This window comes from Acipenser ruthenus, chromosome 4 (genome assembly GCF_902713425.1).
Source record: "Acipenser ruthenus chromosome 4, fAciRut3.2 maternal haplotype, whole genome shotgun sequence".
Lineage (NCBI taxonomy): Eukaryota > Metazoa > Chordata > Actinopteri > Acipenseriformes > Acipenseridae > Acipenser > Acipenser ruthenus.
This window is the reverse complement of record NC_081192.1, coordinates 81,061,601-81,089,224: the sequence shown is the minus strand read 5'-3', so window position 1 is coordinate 81,089,224 and position 27,624 is coordinate 81,061,601. Positions and strand designations below refer to the sequence as shown.

General features: G+C 38.0%; 1 long non-coding RNA gene across 1 annotated transcript in view; it reads right to left on the bottom strand.

Annotated features, from left to right (window-relative positions):
- Positions 1-564: 564 nt before the first annotated feature.
- The window catches only part of LOC131736952 (uncharacterized), a 40,067-nt gene continuing 13,007 nt past the window's right edge, over positions 565-27,624 (bottom strand). The window contains exons 4-5 of the long non-coding RNA XR_009328538.1: positions 2,579-2,644; positions 565-693 (exon numbers count right to left, since the gene is read on the bottom strand). This is a non-coding gene — a long non-coding RNA (uncharacterized LOC131736952). The remainder of the gene's footprint in view (positions 694-2,578; positions 2,645-27,624) is intronic.

Here is a 27,624-nt window from a genome sequence, read left to right as displayed (position 1 = left end):
TTGCTATTGTTTATACTGTTTATATTGTTTAGTTTGAGATATGTGAAAAAGATATAATTATTATGAAAACACTTTCCCCTTTTTTGATAGTACCCTTTTCCTACAATTACACAAACATCACCCTATTACACACAAGCTACTCTCATAATCTGGAATCTGTGATTATAAATCTTCCTCCAAGGATAAATTGAGGGCTGTGATATTGAGCTTTACAGGCTCATTCAAAAATATCTACAGTGTTGCTACGCACCGCTTAGACTGCTCTACCTGAATGGAATATATATGAGAAAAACAACAGTTCTGTGAATTGAGTGTAATGGTGTTTATGCTACTTGACCACATAGCTGCTCTGCTTGGTTACAATGTCTAATAGTGATGTGCATTTCCAAATATTTTAATAAATTGAGTACATGTAATTTACTACACGATTAAACAATTCTACTATTACACTTTACATCAATATGCTAAAAATAATACCTACATAATACCAGAATTGAAGTAATACGTTACTTCAAAATGACAAAATCGAGGTACTATTTGACAATTCTTCAATAAGTAGCTCTTTTATTAACAGGAGGTGTAATACAAGTACAAAATGCATAAAGCCCAACTTATGCACCTTTCCAAACAGCAATTAAAAGGCAGCATAACGTACAGATTAATGAATCAATAAATGATGTCTTCATTGGATAACTATAAAATATAAATAAATGTTTACATTCAGTAACATTTCATTAAATACAGTACATACCTCCCAGTCCTGGTATACGTTCTGTTACATGAATCTTAAATCAACCTTAAATAATGTAGTACAGACTAGACATTAAATCACTGAATGTCATTAACTAAAAGCCAAGTTAAAACTACAAAACATGTTTCTTTTTAAAAATGTATTTAAACTGGTCCTTCGACAGTGCTGATAGTCCATGTATCCTTAGCGATTATTTCAACCGTTTGGTTCATTACTTGTGCCTATGGCGCATTTGGAGGAGCAAGCTGTAATGGTTTGTTTCTTGTGGAAAGCATACTGTCAACAGTCTCACAGTCAACAGAGCCCGAGGCTTGCTGCTGGGCCTCTCCCTGCAGGTAGGTGGGTACAAGCTGCTTGTATCGCAGGTGGTTATTATTGTCCCTATGAAGTATAAGATAGCTAATACAATTTAGTAATTTTCTAAACTATTAACAATGATCTAATCGATTACTTGAATAAACAATTACACATGCCCATCCCTGGAGTATAAATGAATAAAAATATTGTTTTCAGTGCAGTTTTTCTATGCCTAGTTTCTAGCGCTTTTAAAATGTAATAAACAAAAATAAATAAACAAATCTTTCTTGCACATATTATTTAATATAACTTTACTATATAAGCTGGAACAAGATATTCTCATTCATCTGAAACAGCCTAGATGGACACCATGCTACTTATGCAATACTGGTAAAGCATAATAGGAACATAAGAAAGTTTACAAACGAGAGGAGGCCATTCAGCCCATCTTGCTCGTTTGGTTGTTAGTAGCTTATTGATCCCAGAATCTCATCAAGCAGCTTCTTGAAGGATCCCAGGGTGTCAGCTTCAACAACATTACTGGGGAGTTGGTTCCAGACCCTCACAATTCTCTGTGTAAAAAAGTGCCTCCTATTTTCTGTTCTGAATGCTCCTTTATCTAATCTCCATTTGTGACCCCTGGTCCTTATTTCTTTTCTCAGGTCAAAGAAGTCCCCTGGGTTGACAGTGTCTGTACCTTTCAGGATTTTGAATGTTTGAATCAGATCGCCGCGTAGTCTTCTTTGTTCAAGACTGAATAGATTCAATTCTTTTAGCCTGTCTGCATACGACATGCCTTTTAAACCCGGAATAATTCTGGTTGCTCTTCTTTGCACTCTTTCTAGAGCAGCAATATCCTTTTTGTAACGAGGTGACCAGAACTGAACACAATATTCTAGGTGAGGTCTTACTAATGCATTGTAGAGTTTTAACATTACTTCCCTTGATTTAAATTCAACACTTCTCACAATATATCCGAGCATCTTGTTGGCCTTTTTTATAGCTTCCCCACATTGTCTAGATGAAGACATTTCTGAGTCAACATAAACTCCTAGGTCTTTTTCATAGTTCCCTTCTTCAAATTCACTATCTCCCATATGATATTTATAATGCACATTATTATTGCCCGCATGCAATACTTTACACTTTTCTCTATTAAATTTCATTTGCCATGTGTCTGCCCAATTCTGAATGCTGTCTAGATCATTTTGAATGACCGTTGCTGCTTCAACAGTGTTGGCCACTCATCCTATTTTTGTGTTGTCTGCAAATTTAAAGAGTTTGCTTACTATACCAAATAATAGAACATATAATAATAGAATTATGTACAAAAACTAGATTTCTGTATGAATTAACAGGTTATTTTTATTTTGGGGTTATGAATCCACACATTCTTTCACATATCTCTCTGCAATGCAGTGATTTTATTTGATATTTAAATACACTAGGGTTTGCCTGTAATGTACACAATATACTTTTAATAAAAAACTGATAAGAGCATAATGGGGACATTATAATAAATATTCTTACCTGACATACTGCTGGGCATTATGGCCTAGAAATCATTTCTGGTTCTTCTGTCAACTACAATGAGACCTGCAAGATAATTAACCAGGAGGTTAAAATAACAACAACAACAACAACAACAACAACAACAACAACAACAACAACAACTAGAACTGCTAGGCAGTTTCACAGCTTCCAAGCTCAGTACCAGCTGGAAATTTTATCAGCAACAAATCAGTTTTATGGCGCACCATAGTAACCATGACCCTATCTACACACTGTAAGGAGTTATAAGCTAGTTTTACATTTGACTGAAGATATTGAAAGGTTTTTAAAGAAATGCGTCAGGTGGCCATATTGGTTTACGCAGAAACACCATTTCTGAAAAAGTCAATTGTATTGACACAGGTATGCTGCTTGTCAACTTTGGAGTTAATCAACTAAATCGTGTTCAACTGAAGCAGTTTTAAATTTAAGAATGAAAGGTCTGTCCGCCATCTTGTTTTACAAAAGAACACCATTTTGCCATATTTGAATTCCATTGTCCCCAGGATGACGCCTACCAAGTTAGGAGTTAGCTGGTTAAACGGTTTGCAAACAGAAGCAGTTTACAACAGAATACAACCGTCAGGTTTTGTTGCCATTAAAGCATGCTTAGCTTACAGCAGGGTTTCATTTATACATACCTTACAGTAGTTTCCAGATGTTCTTTTATTAATTATATTATTAGGAGGCTGTGTGGTCCAGTGGTTAAAGAAACGGGCTTATAACTAGGAGGTCCCCGGTTCAAATCCCACCTCAGCCACTGACTCATTGTGTAACCCTGAGCAAGTCACTTAACCTCCTTGTGCTCCGTCTTTCGGGTGAGACGTAATTGTAAGTGACTCTGCAGCCGATGCATCGTTCACACACCCTAGTCTCTTTAAGTCGCCTTGGATAAAGGCGTCTGCTAAATAAACGAATAATAATAATAATAATAATAATAATAATAATTACAAATCCAAGGCAGCCTGCAGAATAAAAGGGTTCATTATTTTACCCCAAGGCTGAATGTGTGTGTGTGTGTGTGTGTGTGTGTGTGTGTGTGTGTTCAACTGTAAACACATTGCTGTGGTTTAGCTCTGGGCAGGCTTCACTTTCAGAGTCAGACACACTGAATATGGGAGTGCTATGATGTAACCAGACTATACTGTGTAATTCAAGGACTTATAACAGTAAGATATTCCAAATCTTTTTACTCTCCATGTGTTAGTGATATACTTAAACCGACCAGGCGTACATATTAAAGTTGGTTATAATGATCTTGATATACTACTGCATCTTGGTCATAGCCTTAAAGACATTCTGCACAAATGTATACAAACAGTAGCATACAGTCTGACACAATGCCGGTTACATTATGCTTCTGGAAGATGCTTCTAACTATAAGCATCTATTTGAAGGTTTATGATCTGGAATATTAACATTCTTAGACCCGAGAAGGTTGCCAGGCAAGTAACATTCTTGTCAAACGAAAGTCCAGGCATTCACGCAAAAACACACATTGACAGCTTAATATACTCTACACTGTCACACTACACTGTTGCAACTAACCATATTAGTTACAGCTCTAAGAACATCAAAAGCATCTTTCCACTCAGCCAAATCAGAGATGCCAACTTATGAAAGCAGAAAATAGTAGCATGTGCCGAGGGTAGCGAGGCAGAATGTTTTATTTTTAAGGCCAGTGGCTGCTAGCCCTTACAAATTAAAAGGTTCTTAGGCTCGGGCAAGCCAATGGCCTAATTTTTGCTGTTCAATCTATAATTTTGGTAATTGTAAACACATGGCATTTAGAAATTAAACAAATTCAATAAAAATACTATTTTTTTATTTGGAATTCTATTTATTCTGGATGTACAGTGCCTATAGAAAGTCTACACCCCCTTTCAAAATGTTCACCTTTTACTGCCTTATAGCCTGGAATTAAAATGCATTAAAATAGTTTTTTTTTTTCATTTATCTACCCATCCTACCCCCAACTTCCAAGTGAAAAAAATATTCTAGAAATTTGTAGAAAATTAATTAAAAATAAAAACTGAAATAGCTTGGTTGGATAAGTGTACACCCCCCTCGTAATAGCAATCCTAAATTAGCTCAGGTGTAACCAAATCGCCTTCAAAACCACACACCAAGTTAAGTGGCTTCCACCTGTGTTAAATTGTAGTGATTCACATGATTTCAGGATAAATTCAGCAGTTCCTGTAGGTTCCCTCTGCTGGGTAGTGCATTTCAAAACAAAGACTCAACCATGAGCACCAAAGCGCTTTCAAAAGAACTCCGGGACAAAGTTGTTGAAAGGCACAGATCAGGGGATGGGTATAAAAAAAGGTCAAAGGCCTTGATACCTTGGAGCACGGTCAAGACGATTATTAAGAAGTGGAAGATGTATGGCACCACCAAGACCCTGCCTAGATCAGGCCGTCCCTCCAAACTGGATGACCGAGCAAGAAGGAGACTGATCAGAGAGGCTACCAAGAGGCCAATGGCAACTTTGCAAGAGTGACAGGCTTTTATGGCCAAGACTGGTCAAAGTGTGCATGCGACAACAATATCCCAAGCACTCCACAAATCTGGCCTGTATGGTAGGGTGGCAAGAAGGAAGCCATTACTCAAGAAAGCCCACCTTGAATCCCGTTTAGTATGCAAAAAAACACTCAGGAGATCCTGTAGCCATGTGGCAAAAAGTTTTGTGGTCTGACGAAACTAAAATTGAACTTTTTGGCCTAAATGCAAAGCGTTATGTTTGGCGCAAACCCAACACAGTGCATCACCAAAAGAACACCATCTCTACTGTGAAGCATGGTGGTGGCAGCATCATGTTATGTGGATGTTTCTCATCAGCACGGACTGGGGTACTTGTCAGGATAGAAGGGAAAACGAATGGAGCAAAGTACAGAGAAGTCCTTGAGGAAAACCTGCTGCCCTATGCAAGAAAGCTGAAACTGGGACGGAAGTTCACCTTTCAGCATGACAACGACCCAAAGCACACAGCCAAAGCTACACTGGAGTGGCTAAGGAACAAAAAGGTAAATGTCCTTGAGTGGCCCAGTCAGAGCCTTGACCTAAATCCAATTGAAAACTTGTGGCATGACTTGAAGATTGCTGTCCATCAACGCTCCCCAAGGAACTTGACAGAGCTTGAACAGTTTTGTTAAGAAGAATGGTCAAATATTGCCAAATCTAGGTGTGCAAAGTTGGTAGAGACCTATCCCAACAGACTCACAGCTGTAATTGCTGCCAAAGGTGCTTCCACCAAGTATTAACTCAGGGGAGTAGAGACTTATCCAATCATGATCTTTCAGTTTTGTATTTTTAACATATCATTTTTTTCTCAATAAAAACTTTTTTCCCCTTAAAAGTGTGTAGTATGGTGTGTAGAGAAGTGGAAAAATCCTTATTTAAATGCATGAAACTCTGAGGCACTGACACAACAAAATGTGAAAAAAGTTAAAGGGGGTGTAGACTTTCTATAGGCACTGTAAATATTAGTAGACTGTTTTAGACTAGAAGACTGTTTTAGGATCTTGTGCATGCTATCAAACCTGGAATGAAATATTCAACCTCAAGACTTTATAAAAATAACTATCAAAACAACAACACCTCAAGAAAGATGTAACATCATGTTTTTTATTTTACTCTGCAACTATCAAAACACAAAATGATGTGTAGTATCCAGAGAAGTCTGTCCGGCAGTATCACAGTAGACGTGAGATTGAGACACTCCACTTCTTTTAATGAATGAACATTCTGTGGTAAATTCCTCTCAATATTTCTAACAAGCCAACCTTTAGATGGAGGACAGTGACATTTTTTGTTTGCTTTGTGATTCCTATTTTAATAACTGATAAGCCACCAAGTTAACGTGCGATTGATAATGATTGCAAGGCGACATTTGCACAGCAGTTTCTGAAGGACCCCTAAAATGGTTACTAAGCAACCGAGCTCAGCGCTTTTAGTAAGTCAGTTAAAATACAGTATTAAGAACTAATTCATTAAAAAATTAAACAGGAAAACACACACATGCTATTGAAATAGTATTTCATAAACGTTCAGGGAGTATCCATCATTTATTTATTTAATAAAAACCATAGCATTATACCATTATGATGTAGCGCCATAGCAGAACCTCCAAAATAGTAGCTGCTACGGCCAAATCGTAGCCGTTGGCATCTCTGCCAAATTAATATAAATAGTTTTTAACTTGAAGGGCATGCTTTGTTTTCAAAATTACCTTCATAAACTAATGCCACAGAATAATACCACAAAAAAGGTCAAGGGTGCTTGCAAATTAACTTTTTGTTTGTACTGTGCAAAGTGACATCGTAAATGGTATTATAAGATAGTTTACATAATCAAACTGGATTGGGATTTATCCTCCTCGTCGTCCTTTTGTTCAATATATAGAATATTTTAAATTTAGGATTGCCTGCACTACCAGCAGCCAGAGAGCCCTCGGGTCCCAAATATTGGTTTCATATTTTGTATGTTTTTGTGTTCTCATGTACAGCAAATAACGCGTTCACAGTCAAATTTCATTTTCTCTTAAAAAAACCTGGTCTCAGGACCGAGGATGTTATTGGTATTGCACTAAAATATGTTTAACAGAAAACATTTGCCATTATATTATATATGCTGTGGCATAGCAGAGGCTCTGCACATGGGTGGGTGGGTGTGTGTGCGTGTGAGCTTGGCGAAGGAACAGCATGGAGTCAAGATGGCTACCGTTTGCACAGCCACATGGTTTTGATTATGTGATTTAAAAAGTGTGGAATGTGGCCAGGTGGTGATTGGATGATTAATTGTCAATCAACATGGTATAAAAGGGACAAGAGTGTTTGTTTGTGAGTGTGTAGGAGTGGAGAGAGAGAAAGAAAGAGAGAGAGAGGAAAAAAGAGGAAAGGTAGCAGTGTTGCCAAAGCCGTGTATATTTTGAAGAGTTTTGTTTCTAGTATTTTGTTTAAACAATTTATTTGTTCCTGTGTTTCCTTTGTGTTAAATATGTGTGCAGGAAGCGCTAAACTGCAGGTCCCGTGTCTGGGTAGGAGACCAGCCTTGTTCGGGATGCTATACTACATATTAAATTCAGCTTTTCAATGCCTGTATTAGGAAAGGTAAGGCAAATGAAAACACATCTTTAGCAGACAGTCCAGTAGTCTCTGATGAGGGTTCTCTTAGCCGAAGTGTTCTCTAAGACAGAGTTAACCACCTGACACAATATGCCAAGGCCAATCACCATATATCAACAACAACAAATACGTACAAGTGAAAGTCACAGTAAAGCAATACAATAACTTTGGGTAGCTCACTTATAACTTATTGGGTAGATCACATATTTTGATGTAGTTTCCGCTTCTGTTTTTTGTTGATGTCTCCCCTCTTCCTTTCTAGTTTAAATGCTTCTGAATACTCAAGGTTCAGAAGCATTTAAACTAGAAAGGAAGGGGGAGAAATCAACAAAGAAACAGAAGGGAGACTACATCAAAACAAGTGCAACAACTCAGGTAAGATAGCCATTAAATGTATTTATCTAAATGCTAGAAGTCTCAAAAACAAAATGTTAGAACTCGAAGCTACTGCACTAACAAGTAACTACGATGTGATAGGTGTTACAGAAACGTGGTTATCCGAGAGTGATGGAGACAAATATAATATTAGTGGGTATACACTGTATAGGAAAGACAGGCAGGACAGAAGAGGCGGAGGGGTAGCGCTATAAATCAAAAATAGCCCAGGTGCTAAATCTGGAAGAAAAAAAACAACGCAGAATCAATATGGGTCACAATAATGGACAAAAACTCAAAGGCCATAATAATAACGTTATGCTATAGACCGCCATATTCAGACACTGAGCAAAATAATCTGTTATACAATGACATTAGAAATGCGTGTAGCAAAGAAGAAGCCATTCTAATGGAGGAGTTCAACTTCCTCCGTATAAAATGGGAAAACCCGGTGGGGAGCACGACAGACTAAATTGAAATGGTAGAAATGACAAATGACTGCTTCCTAACGCAATTTGTCAATGCACTGACTAGATGGGGGGCATGCCTCGATTTAGTCTTTTCAAATAACGACGACAGAATAACTAAAACAGAGGTTAGAGAACCACTGGCTCACTCAGATCACAACATGGTCTCATTTGAAGTGCTAGTTAAAACCCCCAAATTAAACAACTAAAGCTAAGGTTTACAATTTTAAAAAGGCAAACTGTGATGGAATGAAACAGATACTAAAAGAAGTAGATTGGAGTAAAATACAGAAAACATCCACAGAAAAAGAATGGCTATTTTTTAAAAATGTAGTACTAGAGGCGCAAAACAATTACATCCCAAAAGTAGACAAATCAAAATCTAAAACAAAAATGGCCAACATGGTTTAATAGATCAATTAAAAAAACAAACATATTCAAAGAAAAAAGGCTCTTTACAGAGCGTTTCAAAGGGACCAAGAACAAAGTAAACAGAAGGAGTACTTGGAGCTGCAAACGCAAGTCAAAAAGGCCAAGAGAGAAATCAAAACGAGCATTGCCAAGTGGGCTAAACCCAATTCCAAAAAGTTTTTTCCAATATTACAATAGCAAAAGACATTCAAGGAGGAAGTACAATGTCTGAGATACAAATGGCAAAATCATAGATGAAGAGAAACAAATAGCAAATATATTAAAATGATTACTTTTCACAAGTTTTTACAAAGGAGGATATGGACAACATGCCCCACGTGTCGACCTGTTCCTATCTAGTTTTAAATAACTTTAGCAACAGAGGCAGAAGTGTTAAAGGGACTGGGAGCTCTTAAAATAAACAAGTCCCCTGGGCCGGATGAGATCCTCCCAATAGTACTCAAAGAAATGAAAAAAGTTATTTACAAACCGCTAACCAAGATCATGCAATAGTCTCTTGTGGGTTGTACCGACAGACTGGAAAATTGCAAACATAATACTAATCCACAAAAAGGGAGTCAAAACTGAACCAGGTCTACAGACCAATAAGCCTGACTTCTATTACATGTAAACTATAGTAAGATCCAAAATGGAAAATTACCTATATGGTAACAGTATCCTGGGAGTCAGTCAGCATGGTTTTAGGAAAGGGAGATCGTGTCTAACTAACCTGCTTGATTTTTTTGAGGATGCAACATCGACAATGGATAATTGCAAAGCATATTACATGGTTTATTTAGATTTCCAGAAAGCTTTTGACAAAGTCCCACATTAAAAAAATAATTCTCAAACTGAACGCAGTAGGGATTCAAGGAAATGCATGCACATGGATTAGGGAGTGGTTAACATGTAGAAAACAGAAAAGTACTGATTAGAGGAGAAACCTCAAAATGGAGCGAGGTAACCAGTGGAGTACCACAGGGATCTGTATTAGGTCCTCCAAACACCAGCAAAGGCCATTCAAAATTATCTAGACAGCATTCAAAACTGGGCAGACACATGGCAAATGACATTTAATATAGAAAAGTGTAAGGTACTGCATGCAGGCAATAAAAATGTACATTATAAATACCATATGGGAGATACTGAAATTGAAGAAGGAATCTATGAAAAAGACCTAGGAGTTTATGTTGACTCAGAAATGTCTTCATCTAGACAATGTGGGGAAGCTATAAAAAATGCCAACAAAATGCTCAGATATATAGTGAAAACTGTTGAATTTAAAATTGAGGGAAGTAATGTTAAACCTTGTCAGGAGCGTCAGGTCCAATTTATTTTCACACAAGCTGTTTATTTTACACGCACTGTTTAAAAGTAATTTTATTCACAGTAAAATAGGTTTAAAAGGCACTGAATATCAAAAGGACACTCGGTACTGCATCTCCAGCCCTGCCCCACTCCTAGTGCGCTGTATTTATCACATATCTCTTCATAAATCATCTGATCACTCATTTTATCACCAAACTCCTCAATAATGCAATCGAAGTCATTATTTTATTACTAGAACATCTCAAAAAGCTTGGCAAATGTCCGCGATTTTCTTTGAGCGCTGGATCCGGAAGCAGCTATCTTGTTTGTTTATGTCTGTGTTATGTCTGTAGTGAAGGGACTATGCGTATTGCTCAGATCCGCCTCTGTTTGTTTTTTTTCGGCTTCTCTTGCCTTCTATCGGCATCTCTCGGCCATTGAAGCTTTTTTTGGCTTGGACCAGAAAGGAAAAATTGTAAATGTTGGACCAGGTCCGACATAGGATCACAAAGGGTTAAAACTGTACCATGCATTAGACCTCATCTAGAATATTGTGTTCAGTTCTGGTCACCTCACTACAAAGAGTGCAAAGAAGAGCGACCAGAATTATCCCGGGTTTAAAAGGCATGTCGTATGCAGACAGGCTAAAATAATTGAATCTATTTAGTCTTGAACAAAGAAGGCTATGCAGCAATCTGATTCAAGCATTCAAAATTCTAAAAGGTATTGACAATGTTAACCCAGGGGACTTTTTCGACCTGAAAAAAGAAACAAGGACCAGGGGTCACAAATGGAGATTAGATAAAGGGGCATTCAGAACAGAAAATAGGAGGCACTTTTTTACAGAGAATTGTGAAGGTCTGGAATCAACTCCCCAGTAATGTTGTTGAAGCTGACACCCTGGGATCCTTCAAGAAGCTGCTTGATGAGATTCTGGGATCAATAAGCCACTAACGACAAAATTAGCAAGATGGGCCGAATGGCCTCCTCTCGTTTCTAAATGTTCTTATTTATATCAAAATCCATGAACCTTCAGTTTTGAGGTCGATTGATCTGACATGGACTGACCCTATATTTATATCATTTAATATCTGTCACTTTTCTCTTGCAGAACGAAACGTCATTAATAAGGTTATTGATAAAAAGTGTAAAGAAAATAAACGGTTCATATTTATGAACTTACCGTATTTAAACACTCGCTCACACTTCTATGACAAGTACTTATAATGAAGAGTTCTGACACTACGCTACACTGTAGTAAAATGAAACTGTCAGCAACTTGTTCTCCTTTGGGGGCCACTACTGGGCAAATATGAAGTAAAATCGAAATGTGAAAACGATTGCCACCTATCGTCAGTTTAATGCTCCCCCCCCTTTTTTCTTGCTGCTTACAGGGGGAGGTGGGAGTGGCTAGAAATGCAAAAGTATATAACACTTTCACTGAAACATTTAAAAGCACAACTTCTCCAAGTAGGCCTACGTTACTCAGGTTGTCCGATAGCATATGATACAACAGGATTTCAGGATCCTTGCTTAAATACTTTACCATGTAATTCCAGGTATTTAATTTGCGGTTTAAACAAACAAGGTCTGATTTCAAGAGGATGATCTCCAGGTTGATTTATTAATGCAGCATTTGCAATCAATGTCAGCAGCGAGTAAGCTATGCATACATATTGAGGATTACGTGATGCTTCAAATCACTACGTTTACAAGGCATGAAGTAATCAGATTTTTCTCTAGTCTAGAATTTCGCAATCGGAATACAGAGTTTACATGGCAGTTGGATGAGCCAATGCGATAGTTATCTCGGTATACATGGTGTTGATGTAATCGGATTTCCGTATTTATATGTCATGGCACGAGCACCGTTACTGCAAATGCCTACACAGCGCTGCCAATCCAAGCCAGCATCAGCGACAAAACCATCCAAAAGAGCAAAAAGAGTTCTCGTCATCTTCAAATCTAATGCAGGTCAACATCTGAGCAGCACCTGACACATCAGTCATTGCATCCAACTGAACAGCAACAAAAAAAAAAAAAAAAATACTTTGCTCATTGATCACTTGCTCATACAGGTCAATAGCCATACTGTGAATATGCCTGGCACCAGTGTCATTAGACAGGGAAAGCGAATGAAGCTGGCTGGCAACACTTTGTCCCATCATAACCTGAAACCCCTGCTTGGTGCATGGTAGAATAAAAAGTTTTTCAAATATTGTGGGGTTTACCAGTTTTGGCTATCCAGTGCGACACACTAAAAGATGCACAGAGACCCTTCTCGTTTGTTGTAGCCGCCAACTTGAGTACTTTCATATAGCCCCTTAGCTCTGTCAACTTTCCCTGAACAGAACCATGCTTTGTCTGCAAGTGCCGCAACGTTTTCGATGGTTTTAAGCTCTCCTTGCCAGCACTTCACCACACACTGTGGCCGTGGCTCCTCTTGAGAACCAAACCGGGTAAAACCGTATTCCAAATATTTGTTATCATACTTTCAGGTTCTTGTTTTTTTGCTGCTGATTGGATCCTTGTTGTCTGCACTTCTTTTGCTTGCAGTGCCGCTCGACTCCCCTTCATTACTACCGTTTCCAATACTCAGAAAATGCTCAATTTTAAAATACTGAAGCAACAAATTATTGCTATGGCGAAAAAGGAACACGGACAGATACTGGGTAGGGAGGAACAGAAAATGAAAGTAGGTATGCACCAAAACACAAAATACAATAAAAAGGGTAAACGAAAGAGTCTCGTACACTACACTTACCGTTTTCCAAATCAGACAGAAGCTCCTGCCAATCTCCAAACTAGTTTGTGGAGCACAGATTTCACCCCCCCCCCCCACAACCGGGTGCACACCAAGTCCCATGTGCACCCTTCCCGCACTGGCGAGGGGTCTGTCCCGGTGCAGAATATGCACCCATTATAACTACAGGGAAAACAGATTTGCAGTGTCCTGTCATGCATCCAGCAACGTACTGCTAGTTCTTGTATTAACACAATATTGCCATTTGCAAACAGCTCATGCAGCATTATCCTGTAGCTGCAAATGCTACAATACAGTACAACTTTCTGAATATTGTTGAGTTAACACTACAGAAGTGTATTCCCCTGATTGGCTGACATGCAGACCGGTACATAAGTGCTAATTGGCTGATACGTAACAGTGGAAAAATGCCTTAGTTGGTTGGTAGGTAACCAGTTCAGAATGTTCAGGCAAAGGCAGGAAGAGAAAATGAGGACTCATTTGGAGTAAAAAGTGCCAATAATAAAAAATTAATGTACCTGTTTCTTAAACTAAAATATATATATTTGTTTAATTGCACAAGTATTCGCAACCCCAATTAAGATTTGAAATCATCTGATCCAGTATCGTCTAACTTTTCTATTTTATAGGCTAAATAGCTTCAGTTCCCTCAGCGTATCCTCATAACATATTCTTCAGCTCTGGGATTAGTCTGGTCGCTCTTCTTTGAACTCTCTCCAAAGCCACAATATGCTTTTTTGAAGTGACCAACTGACATAACTTGAAAAAGGTCAAATTTCAGTTATGTTTAACAATATATTTATCAGTTATTCTATTTGTAATAGTAATACCAGTGGTCCAGATAAGCTGTGTACCTGCCGTTTTTACACATGAATGTCTTCAGTTACTAGGAAACTGGACACAAGAAAAAACAACCCAACAAACATTATCCAGTCTCTGGCTAGCCCTGTTGTGTTAGCAGCCAATCACAGTAAGAATAAGAAAAATTCAAAGCTAAACAGGTTGAAGTGTAAATACCCCAGTCCAGCTACAAATCCAACTGGAACCATAGTCAGTCAACCGCTAAAAAAGGTGCCTATAATATTAAACAAACTGTTTTATAACTTATTACTGCATTTCATTATTTTATTTATCTGTATGGCTTTACATTGAAGTTTTAACATGTTAACCGAGTTTAAGAATGTAATGTTAAAATATAAGTAATGTTATTAATTTGCAGTCAGTGTGATACTTCGAAAATATCGGTGTTTATACATTAAAACCAAAAATTAGAAGTCCTAATTATAGTGAATAATGTTATCCTATTCCCAGTGTCTGAGCTTTTTCTCTTTGCTGGGCAGTGCGAGACAATCCTGTCTAACTGACAAAAATAAAATGATGCATTGGGAGGACCTTAAGCGAAATAAGCCCCAAATGGATCCAATGTTATTCATATATTGTTTCACTTTAATTCATTATGAATCAATGCATTGAATTTATACTACCCCTAATTAAATTGGCATTTTCAGTGTCTTGGTGCCATGAAGACTGCTTTCTACGAGAATTATAATTCTGAAAACAGCAATGCAGAGCTCTCAAGGTATACAAATTAAGTTAACTCAACTAAAATATCCATAGATGTACAGACATCAAGTGTCTAGATTGTATACATAGCTGTTAATCAAATGACCTCTTTATTATGTATTATTTAACAACCAGGAAAATATACCATATAAAACTTTTTACAAGTGGTTTCAAGTCTTCAACAGCACAGCCAACTGTGTTTCAAACCTCTTGCTAAAGTAGGCCTACAATCAAATACCCACAGGAATTTGTGCTAAAGAACTTACATATCAAGTTTAAAAAACAAATTACAGGGATGTTTCTTAAGGCATAGCTAAATAAGTCATTACAAGCTTGTTGAAGTTCAACAGAGAAGGAGATATACACTACCGGTCAAAAGTTTTAGAACAACTCAATTTTTCCAGTTTTTATTGAAATTTAAGCAGTTCAAGTCCAGTGAATAACCTGAAATGGTACAAAGGTAAGCGGTAAACTGCCAGAGGTTAAAAAAAAAAAGTTTAGGTTACCAAAAACTGAAAAATAATGTACATTTCAGAGTTATACAAAAAGGCCTTTTTCAGGGAACAAGTAATGGGTTAACAACTTACAGCTGTTCTGCAGCAATGGAAGTAAATTAAGCCTTGAAAGTTGATGCTAACAATTCCTACAGGTGTCCCAACTTTTGTTGATTACTTACAAACCCTCTGTCTGTATAAAAGCAGTGTTGGAACAGACTGTGTTACTACACCCTCTTAAGCATTATTTGGACAGTATTGTACTGCAGGAAGTAGTATATTGTTCTCATAATGGCGTGAAAAAAGCAATTAACAAAGGAAGACAGACAGACCATTATAACCCTTAAAAGTGTAGGTCTTTCCTTTAGAGAAATTGCAAAGAAAGCCAAGGTGTCAGTGAGTACAGTTTCCTACACCATCAAAAGGCACTTGTAAACTGGAGGAAACTCTGACAGGAAGAGGTCTGGCAGACCCAAAGCCACAACAGAATCAGAAGACAAGTTTCTGAGAGTCAACAGCTTGCGTGATAGGCGGCTCACAGGACAACAGCTTCAAGCACAGCTTAACACTGGTCAAAGTAAGCAAGTCTCAGTTTCAACTGTGAAGAGAAGACTTCGAGCTGCAGGTTTGACAGGTCGAGTGGCAGTAAGAAAGCCATTGCTAAGATGGCAAAATAAGAAAAAGAGGCTTGCCTGGGCCATGAAGCACCGCCAGTGGACTACTGAAGACTGGAAGAAGGTCTTATGGACCGATGAATCAAAATTTGAAATCTTCGGTTCATCACGCAGGGTTTTTGTACGCCGTCGAGTAGGCGAAAGGATGGTTCCTCGGTGCGTGACACCAACTGTCAAACATGGAGGAGGAAGCGTGATGGTCTGGGGCTCTTTTGCTGGATCCAGAGTCGGCGACTTGCACAGAGTGAGTGGCACCCTGAACCAAAACTGCTACCACAGCATTTTGCAACGCCATGCAATACCCTCTGGTATACGCCTAGTTGGTCAGGGGTTCATCCTACAGCAAGATAATGACCCAAAACATACCTCCAGGCTATGTCAGAACTACCTTAGAAGAAAAGAACAAGACGGTAGGCTTCAAATTATGGAATGGCCAGCACAGTCTCCAGACTTAAACCCCATCGAGCTGGTTTGGGATGAACTAGACAGAAGGGTGAAAGCAAAGCAACCTACAAGTGCAACACATTTGTGGTAACTTCTGCAACAGTGTTGGGAAGAACTTTCCAAACAATATTTGATTTCCATTGTAGAAAGAATGCCACGAGTGTGTTCGGCTGTTATATCTGCAAAAGGTGGCTACTTTGATGAGTCAAAAATTTAGATTAAATTTTGTTAAACAAAACGATTCCATGATTTCTTTTTTATCTCCAATTGTTTATTTGTTCTATGCTTTAATTTCAGAGTACATTGAGACATTAAACTCCGTAAATTTCAATAAAAACTGGAAAAATTGAGGTGTTCTAAAACTTTTGACCGGTAGTGTATATATATATTAAAAAGAACAGAACCATTCTTTATTGTTTATATTCATATCTGCATCTGAAATGAATTGCAGACATCAAAAAGCTTGTTAGATGGAACAGTCAACCATTCATTTGAATTTAATCAATACCAGTGTGTCGGGATTTGTCAGCTGCAAGGTTCCATAAGCCTAGAGAAGCTTACACTGTATATCACTGTCTAGACATACCGAGCCATACAATCAGCTGTTTATATATTGATCGTTAATGATTTTAAACATGCATTTTGTAAACATTAAGTATGTATTAACTCCAACCAAATCAGAGCTGCAAACAAAAAAGAAAAATGCAAAAACCTCATTATTTTAAACTACTATTCAACATTATACTCTATATCAGTCATTTTATATATTGTATATCCATATTTATGTTACAGGAACAGCATGCAGTGCATTTACTGAGCAACATAGCACATTAGGCCCATAGTGAGGGAACATTTCATGTATATTGTGCACTTTCATTATATTGGTTTGTTTCTATCCCCAGGGCACCTGAAAGGTCCACAGTAGTTTTCTTCTGAAACTAATATGAACAGATAGGATTTAAAAAATTACAAATGCTAATTAACCCAAACAGCAGATATTTGGGGTTCCCGAGCACCCATGTATCCTGCTTTACCAACTGTAACCAAAAACAAAATCAGGTTAACCACAGATTCCTGTTCATTATAACAAGACCTTCAGCTCATTTTACTTGGATGAACAGCTGTGTTACAGTATGTAATTAAGTTCAACGCCACCTTTCCAACTGTAACAAGGTGTTACAACATACACTGTACAAGACCAGCCAGGATACTGGGCAGCCTGGGATTCAAGTATGAATTGCTGGACTTTGCTTGTGTGAAAGCATCAGAGTTCAGTTTATACGGTAATACTGCACACACAGGGTTGCCATTTTTGTTTGCCATACTGTGCAGCTGCTTCTTTTTTTTTTTTTTTTTTATTTGGTAGAAAATCATGAACGCTGGTATTCACAACACTTTTAGTTCTCTTGAAATAATAATTAGACCTGGGTTAAAATATTTTGGACACCAGTTTTCTTCCGAGATGAAACTGTTCATAAACTAAATAAATTGATTTCATACCAGGATTGAAGAATAGAGTGCAATTTTTTTTTTTTTTTTTTTTTTAATTGTTTCGTCTTTTTGTAGCACATACTTTTTACATCAATATGAAATGCTGCATTTACACATACATTCTTACAAAAAGGGATGTGTGGTTAGGTTCTCGGACAACATTCTTTAACTGAAAAGAATTTATAAACATAACGTTTATAATTTATAAGCATAAGCATTTATAAGCATAACGTTTGTTTAGATCAGCGATTCTCAACCTTTTTTTAAATCATGCCCCACCTTCGCAATTTTTTTTTTTTACGTACCAGTACTGCTATAATAGGTAAACTAAATACAAATGTAAAAAACAAAACATAACGTTTGCGAGCTTGTAAAATTCACATTCACAATTTTTTTTTGCATTTTTTACTATAATTACTGTATTATTAAACACTCCCCCCCCACACCTCCTCCTGAACACAATCTGATTCCATGAAAACAGTTGGTCAAAGTAACACAGGTTTTAGAAATGACTAAAATATTTCTGCTGATTTTATATGTTATCTTCTGGGTTATTTTGCATTTTACATGCAAGGGCACAACATAGTAATTATCTTAAAAATGATACTTCGGCTTTAAGGAAGTTTTTTTCCCCCCCCATTAAGAGGTTAAAAAAAAAAAAGTGTTTTAAAGCCACTAGTTTCAAGTCAACTGTAATAATGCCAATATATCTGATCAAACAGGCATGCAATTAATTATTTGCAGGGACAAGGGCATCATTTTGGGGTTAGAACAGCATTGCTTCTAGGTCTAAATACATCATCACATCTCTCTTTGACATGAGTAAAACTGAAAAGCAAGGAACATTTCCAGTTTACGTCCTGGTGTTGACCTTGTAATAGTGTTGCTGTCAATGTTTGCAACTCTGGGGGATTCAGTTTGATTGGTGTAGACTATGCTCAGCATTTTCCAAAAACATGCAAAAGGGGTACCAAGTATTTTCAGAAGAGCTGTGAAACAAGTTTATTTAAAAAACGTTCTTTAAAACATACAGTGGGCCTACAATATTTTGTAACGTTTAATATTTTGTCACACACTGCACTTTATGTTAACTGTGATGTTTTATTAAAAAAGGAATAATACTGTTCCAATTAGTCAAAAAAAAACTCCACACAGAGTGAACTACACCAAAGCCTGTACAAAATATTAGTAGAAGATGCCACAGATAACACTGAGTGACCAAAAGTAGAGCAAGACACACCTAAATTATAATGTTTAATAAAAGTCTCAAAGGAGGCCCAAGACGCAGCATTGCAGATGTCCTGTATCGGGACAGATTTTAGTTTTGCCCTTGTAGTAGCTACTCCTCTCACTGAGTGGGGCTTTGATGGATCATGGGGCTGATTTGTTATCAAGATTGTAGCAGAATGAAATGCAAGAAGTAATCCAGTTTTAAATTGTTTGTTTAAAAACTGGTTTGCCCTGGTTTTGTGAATTGAGAGATAAATAGTTGCCCTGATGGTCTAATAGCACAGGTCCTGACAATGTTAAAAATGTAGAGAGGTTTTGGGTGAAAATCTGGAAACATTACTAACTGTTGTAAATAAAACTCAGTTACCACCTTTATTAAAAACTGAGGGTTAGGTCTGCAAACGATCCTATCCTTAAAGGATTGAAAATATGGTGCATCAATGACCAGGGCTTGAAGTTCCCCTGCTCTTCTTGTTGATGTTACTGCAACTTAGAACTGTTGTTTTCCATGTAAAAGAAACCTTTGTTCACATGTAGTCATGGATTCAAGAAGAATGTTTCCTGGATGTTTCTTGGATGAAAGAAGAATGTTTATTATTTGCTGTGATAGCCCTTATTCTATCAGTCGCTGTTCAACCTCCAGATATTCAGTTGAAGTACTGATGGATTGATGTGGAGCATCTTCCCGTTGTGCTGGGACAGTAGATCGCGGCTCACCGGTAAGTGCAGAGGCCTCGCCTCGGCCATTTCCAGGATTTCTGAAAAGCAAAACCTTTTGGGCCAGTAAGGTGCTATCAAGATGAGGCTGCCCTTGTCTCTTTTTACTTTCTTGAGTATTGCTGGGATTAGTAGCTGTCTTTTTCTGCAGCTCTGCATCCAATAAAATTACAAATTACACAAATGCTCAGTTATTTTTTATTTGTCATCAATTTAAGAACTGTATCAGTGCAATTTTAATTGCTTTTATATTTATTTTAATGCCTATCTGCTGACAGTTCTGGACAATGTAATTTTACATTACATTCTGAATATCTTTTTTTTTTTGCCCCTGGGCCTGCCACATTTAATCTCATCAGATAAAAAAAACCAGAGGGGTGGTGTGAGAAAAAAAACAAGCAAAGCAGATATATAAATAAATAGTTTATAACATTACATACCAGTATTTATTTTAAATGTGATATATATATATAAATCTTAAAAGCAAGGTCAGTCATTTATTCAAAACCTTGGGTCTCTGCACGGACCGATATATAAAGCAGCTTTAAGCCCGTGTTTATGGCCACAGTCATAGGATGCACTTTTAAAAAACATGTTTAATATAAAATGAAAATAAAGATTATTTATAATAACGTTTTTAAAAATGACATTTAAAATCAGTGTTTTTAGAGAATTTTAAATAGCTTTCAAACCAGCACTGTTTTATATTGCAATACAGATCCTCAGTCCCAAATACCACCCCTAGTGTTCACCCTATAGAGTGTGGCAGACAGACATACATACAGGATAGATGAACACAGCGCAAAGGGTCCCCCCCAAAGTTCCAGTATTGATTCATTTTGCTGAAGTCACAAAATCTACAATGGCAGGGTTAGGAATAAGCTGCAGTAAGTGTGGAAAAACAGCTGTTGGAAATAGAATAGTTTTTTTGGCTCACCCACTACAACAAAGGGGTGGATTACATCTAAAATATGTTTTTTGGTTGCTTTTTAAAAGTTCCTGTTTCCCAATTCTTATACCAATATTCCCCATCCTGTGAAAGGCCACAAAATCATGTGCTTTACAAAATAAATAAAAAAATTGTGCAAATCTGGCCAGTAAGCTAGCACGTTATTAATATTATTTTCCTGCACAGAATGTCCTGTGCTGTAATTCTGAGCAAGCATCCAAATTTACAAGCCAACTGATCTGTAACAGAGTATCTGTAACATTGCGTACTAAATACAACTCGACGAGAGATCTTGCGACACAATTCTAATGTAACACACTCAGCTCATGAGTCTAACCAATATACACAAACTGCTGCTAATTCAAGACCAATGGCAGAGGTAAGTTTTATCTCGGGGAGGGGAGACACAGTGTTCACATTTACTCCAGCCACACTAACACTGATGGACCTTTTTACATGGGTGAAAGTGAACACAAGGTGCCAAGAGACAGTACATTTTCTGCCAAGCGTAGTGAAGCCAAAGAGTTTATAAGCCTGCAGAGGTCAAGGCAACCTTATTTTTGCTGTTCAATCTATGGCTGAGGTTATCTGCCCAAATAATTTATGAAGTCTGCTATGAGTAATACCAGTGACAAATCATGCAATTTAAATGACACCCCCAATACGTGCCAAAATGACTGTCAACCAATCAGAGAGTTGAGCTGGCCTATTGTCACAGGTACAATGGAAATTTGAGGGGACTTAAGCCCGGAACACACTGACCGATGCGATCGTCGCATCTCAAATGGAGGAAGTTGCGTCGCAAAAAAATCTTTGCGCGCGGGCATCATACACTGCCCGATGAAATCGCAGGAAGGGACAAAGAGTTTTTCATGACATTTGACCTGAACGTTATAATTCAATTATATTAGAATTAAATTATAATTTTATTTAAAATTGATTCTCAACAGATTCTTAAAATGAAGAGAAAACATAACAAATATTTTCGCTGACATTATAAGCATTTTGGCGACACAGTATTTTTTCATTGTAAATAATGCTATTTGGCACAATTGAATTATAACTCGATTAACAAATAAATCATACAGCATGGTTGTAGCAGCAGTTTTTAAGTCTTCTGTAAATATTTCATCTAATAGTTAAAGTACAATGCTCTTGCAACCAGCACAAAGGTGAAACCCAGGCATGGTGCAAGTTTGAAAAAAATGTTCAGCTGTGCAACGTATGCGCACGAGAACAGACATTAAGCTGACTGGTGCTGAAAACTGTTGTGTACACGGAGTACACAAAAAAATTGAGTACTGGTAATGGTCTTGTTGTCAAACTGGACCGAACTGGGTCACTTGTACCAATTGTGGTATGAATCAGATGACTGGTACCAACCTTGGTACCGATAAGGGTAACTTTGACACCAACCAGATCACTGGTGCCATCTGTGGTACTGACTGGCACCAGGACACCGACTGTTATACTGACCGGGGTCACTGGAACAGCTCTGGTACCAACCAAATCACTGGTACAGGCTCTGGTACTGACTGGTACTGGCTCTTGTACCAACCAGGTGACTGGTACAGGCTCTGATATCGACCAGGTTATTGGTACAGGCTCTGGTACCGACCAGGTCATTGATACAGGCTCTGGTACCAAGTTGTACCGACTCTGGTACCAACCAGGGTACAGGCTGTGGTACTGACTGGTACCAGGACAAGTGGTGTGCAGGTAAAGGCAAACTGAAGGCATGCAGCTCAGTTCATAAAGAATTGCGATTGCGAGTAGTAGCAAGTGTGCTTGCTGTGTCGCAGAGGTTCCTGCTGCGAGCATTTCATAAAACTGATAGCAAGCACTGTCGCATGCGATCACCTTTTTTGCAATCTGCGACGAGTAAATCATGAATTCGACAATCGATTTTTAAAAGCACCTAAGAAAATGGCAGCTACAAGTAAAACTAATTTTTCGAAGGAGGAAATAATAATTATTGACCTTGTAGGTCAGAATAAAAACGTACTATTCGGCAAGTTTACAGGAACTGGCAAGTGGCGATGATTACAGATGAAGTTAATGCGTTTGGGGGTGGGATGAGAACAGCCGCCGATGTTCAAAGAAAATGGATAGACCTTTGAAGCAGAACAAAAGTGAAAGAAGCAAAAAGGAGAACAGAGATGAAAAAGACAGGTGGTGGTGGAATACCAAAAGACCTCAATGAGGAGGAAAAGGTGGTGCTAAACATAATCAGTGAAGTAGCTGTTTCCGGTATTGAGGGTGGATTGGACGTGAGCCAAATGAGAGAAGAAAGTGGAGCGGCCCCTAGTATGTATGACTCAGTTTTGGAGTAAGTAAACACGTCTTTTGTTATCCATCTAAGTTAGATAGTACAATGCACAGAAATATCTATTCATGGCATTCTAGGGGGCATGCATTATTATTATTACTTGTTTGTTGTGTTTTGCTTTGTTTCACTCATTTCAGCATATAAAAAAATACTAAAGCGGCATCTAAACTGAAAAAGGATGGACACAATATTGACAAATATTAAAGCATGACAGTCGTCAATTACTTCTTGAAAACTACCGCTTGCATATAATCTTAGAGCAGTCAAGGCTTGCAGTGATATGGGTACTGACTTATTTCTATGTGTTTGGTTTCTTAGTTCATTGTCCAATAAACCGCATATCATTATTTCCGCTCTTGGCAATCGACACTTGGATATTAATTCTACATCAGTATATGCACCAAAAGGATTTGCCCGGTCCCTGAATACTCTTTCCCTTCTTATTTCTCTGCCATAGCGACGGCAAGCTAGTAGTATGAGGGCCATCTTGTCATCTATTAAAACTATTTGCGATGAAAAGTAGTACTTGTGGCTGCCCTCGAGCACTCGCAGCCCTGTGAAAGTTTTATGAAACGCATTTTGCAACCTGTGATGTGTCTGCTACTGCGATTCCTCGCAAATCGCTTTTATGAAAATGGGCCCCAGGATTTCTGAAAGAAACAGAAAATAATTAGGAACTTGCTAAAAAAAAATATATCGACTCATGAAGAGCCGAACAGCAAGGGAGAGAGCATGAAAGCCACAACAAGGTACCGAATCCCGGGGAAGGGGCAGGGAGAGCTGCCAGCTTCACACAGGGCACACGGCCACGGAGGGGAGCCGTCTTTAAATCAGAACCTAAGCTAAGAAGAATTATCGCTTTAAAAAGCGAAATTATTTCAAAATATGAAATGAGAGAAAAAGTGAATTACTCAACATATCTCCGAAGTTATGACAAAGCCAGAGCTCACTCCTTCATCAGGCAAGGCTGAAAGAGAAAATGGCACTGAGCCTTATGAGCCACTTGTATTTATCTCCTAGGGGTGGAAACGAAATCCGACGCATACAGGGCTCTTCACCCTTTGCGGTCCATTGTCGGACTGGGTCCGACATTGCAATTATTCCTTACAGGTCCTTTGTCGGACTGGGTCCGACATCATTATAGCAACGCAATAAACGGGTGTTTAGTCGTTTTTTCTCCGGAAAAAGCAGAGAAAACCATTCAATTGCCGAGTGGTAGCGACAGGAGCCGAGACAAGTCGGGAAAAAAAAAAAAAAAAAAAAAAAAGGCGTATTTCATGAATAGTCATACATGGTATCAGGTATCAGATAATGGGCGTCCATAGTAAACAAGCTAGCTAAGTGCGTCCGCGCACTGAGACTATCATGGACATTTGCAGAGCTTTTTTCAGATGTTATAGTAATAAAATAATGACTTGGATCGCATTATTGAGGAGTTTGGTGATAAAACGAGTGATCTGGAGATGATCGATCGGTATGTACGACTATTATTATTATTATTATTATTTATTTCTTACATAGCTGAACGCTATAGCAAACAAAAGGCTGGGGCGGGGCTGGAGATGCCTAGTGTGTGCTTTGTTGATATGCAGGGCCATTTAAACCCGTTTGACTGTGAAAAAAAATACTTTTAAACAGCGCGTATAAAATTAACTGCGCGTGTGAAAATAAATTAGACCTGGCGTACCTGACGCGCGATTAATAAATGGACCGCAAAGGGTTAAAGGAGTAGCTTTGATATAAGTGTTCAGGTAATTTGGGCTATAAGAGATTATATCCCATTAGGTATTCTTCATTAGGTATTGTCTCATACCTTTTGGGAACTTGAAAGGGAAACACATAAACATGTAGAGACTTTCAATACAGAAAATGACCTAGGTTTTCAGTAATACCTGCCTAAAAGTCGATTTAGTTTTTTTAAAAACCTGAAATAGTTTTAAAATGTAGCTTTATTCACACAACTAAAAACAAACAAACAAACAAATCTGCTGTGACAACCAGGCTTTTTTTTGTTCGTAAAATGGTATATGTTCGAAACTGCAAAATTAGGCACCATTAGCATTTATCATGTTGAAGTTACCCCTATCACTAAATAAAGGATATTTTGAAATGCAAACATCTATTACAAATGAAAACAGTAACACATTTTAAAACATTTAGGTCGAAATGGAAAAAGGTGTCAAATTATTTTTCATGGCCATGCTTGTGCATGGAATAGCCTAGTGAGCAATACATTTAGACAACCACAAACTCAGATGGAGAAAGAATATTTTTAGTTCTAAGGTGAACAAGTGTATAACTGTCGTTAGAAGCTAAACACTAGTGATCTTATGTGTGATTCAGATGAGACAAAGTTTCAATTGTTTTTTTTATTTGTTTATAATTGGTAAAAAAAAAAAAAAAGCAGTTTGGACAGTCACAAGCATGCTGTACTGCTTTTCAGCTAAAACAAATATTAATTTGTATACATGTATATATTCAGGTAAACAAATACAGGTCAGGTAATCCATAGCCCTATGCCTAATTAAACCTTCTGAACCTAAACAGAGAAACTGATAATGCATTTCTGTAAAAAATTCAAATGAGGAATAATGTTCTCCAACAACCCCAGTGCTGTTTACCTACTGACACAGCCAAGAGCCACACAAGCTTCTAACAAAATGCTAAAGACTGCCATTTCATAACTAGATCAGACTGGCAAGAGTACTGCTCCAGTGCAAAGCCAAGAGCTGAGAGCTGTTTCTCGAATTGGCTCATTAGAACTACCCTGTTTCCAAGACCTGGATAGGAGGTTTATGACAGAGCAAAGGGATTCATGCTGTAAATCTCCCTCCCTCCCAGAAAGGGTGCTGTGTAAGGTTGGTGGTATGCTTCCTCCTATATGGGCAGCCTTGACGGTAGGCAAAAACCAGAAGGTGACCATATTAGGGGGAGCACGGAGCTGCACATACACGAAAGGACTCACTTGCAATCTGCCACGGGGCAGACAACACTGGGAGAAACCATGGTGACGGGTTGTTTGCAGGGAGGAGTTTTGTGGTACAAAGGGGAAGTAGCTACGTTAGTACCGGGCCCCCTTACGCCGAGACGTAATTCATAGGTCGGAGCTTTTGTGTTTGTTATTGTTTTGTCTGCTGCATAGGGGGACTGAGAGGATCGGGAGCTGTCGCCACGGAGCCAGCACGTACCCCAGATCACTACCCCCACCGCACAGCACAGCACAGACATGACCACCACTTTCCCCAGGAACAAGGAACACATTTTCATGCACAGAGGACTGCGAGTGTTATTTTCTGTTTGGGACTGCAACCCGCCGTATTATTATTATTATTATTATTATTATTATTATTATTTATTTCTTAGCAGACGCCCTTATCCAGGGCGACTTACAATAGTAAGCAAATACATTTCAGATACATTATTTCCTCTATACCATTGTTGGTATAGGGGCGGTTGAATTATTATTTATTGATTATTTATTAAAATATGGACGTTTTATTGGGAAATATCGTTTGGCCCTTCCATTTGTACACTGCACCACTCACATCCTGTCAAAAGGTTAAACAACAGTTCATGACTATGGGGTTCAAGACAACTTAAGAAAAGAAAACTGAACTGAACTGAAAGTCTTTTTTTTTAAATAAACTGAACACAACCATTCATGCCACTTTAAAAACTAAGAAACTAGATTTAATTTTGGCACAGGACTCATTCTCGCGGTCTCTCCCCCAATGGAGTTGTTATGGCTTGTATTTCACCACCATGATTATTTTATTATAATCCAAAACACATCAATGCTACTTACGAGTCTGACAATTAGAGAAAAATACATTGTTGTTTTTTTGGCTGCTATACAGTTGTAGGCTAACAAGAACAAGCTCATTTAAAAAGCAAAACTATTATTTAAGTGCCTTTGGGTAACATACAAACAGAATATTCCTTTTTCTTTAATTAATGTAATCAAATACATTATATGGTTTATTTTTGGCCTATTCCAAAAATAAGCCAGGGCTACTACATTTTGCCACAATATAGGACACTCACCACATAGGAGGCTGTGTGATCCAGTGGTTAAAGAAAAGGGCTTGTAATCAGGAGGTCCCCGGTTCAAATCCCACCTCAGCCACTGACTCATTGTGTGACCCTGAGCAAGTCACTTAACCTCCTTGTGCTCCGTCTTTCGGGTGAGACGTAACTGTAAGTGACTCTGCAGCTGATGCATAGTTCACACACCCTAGTCTCTGTAAGTCGCCTTGGATAAAGGCATCTCCTAAATAAACAAATAATAATAACATGCTTTTTTTCCCCCCCAGTTGCAGCCAAATCTAAAGACATGTCTATTATTAAAGTAACCAACAAAAGTCGTAATTGTAAAACTGCAAAAATGGCATGAAAGTTTCCTACAGTATTCCACATACTGGCATTATGTACTGTTTGATACTGTTTCAATTTATATTTTTATGTAATAAAAATGACAATTACACTGCACCTTTGTTTCCTGTGTTGGGGTCACAACGGGCAGTGTTTAAAATATTCATGCACTACACCTTAAATCTTAATGCTAATGTATTTGCTTGGGGGGTAACATGTTAATGTAAAATTATTACTTTTGTCAATAACAAGGTTATATAACGTGTTCAGGTTTTAATGGGAGTAATAATATTAAGCCCCTTTCACACTGGCACT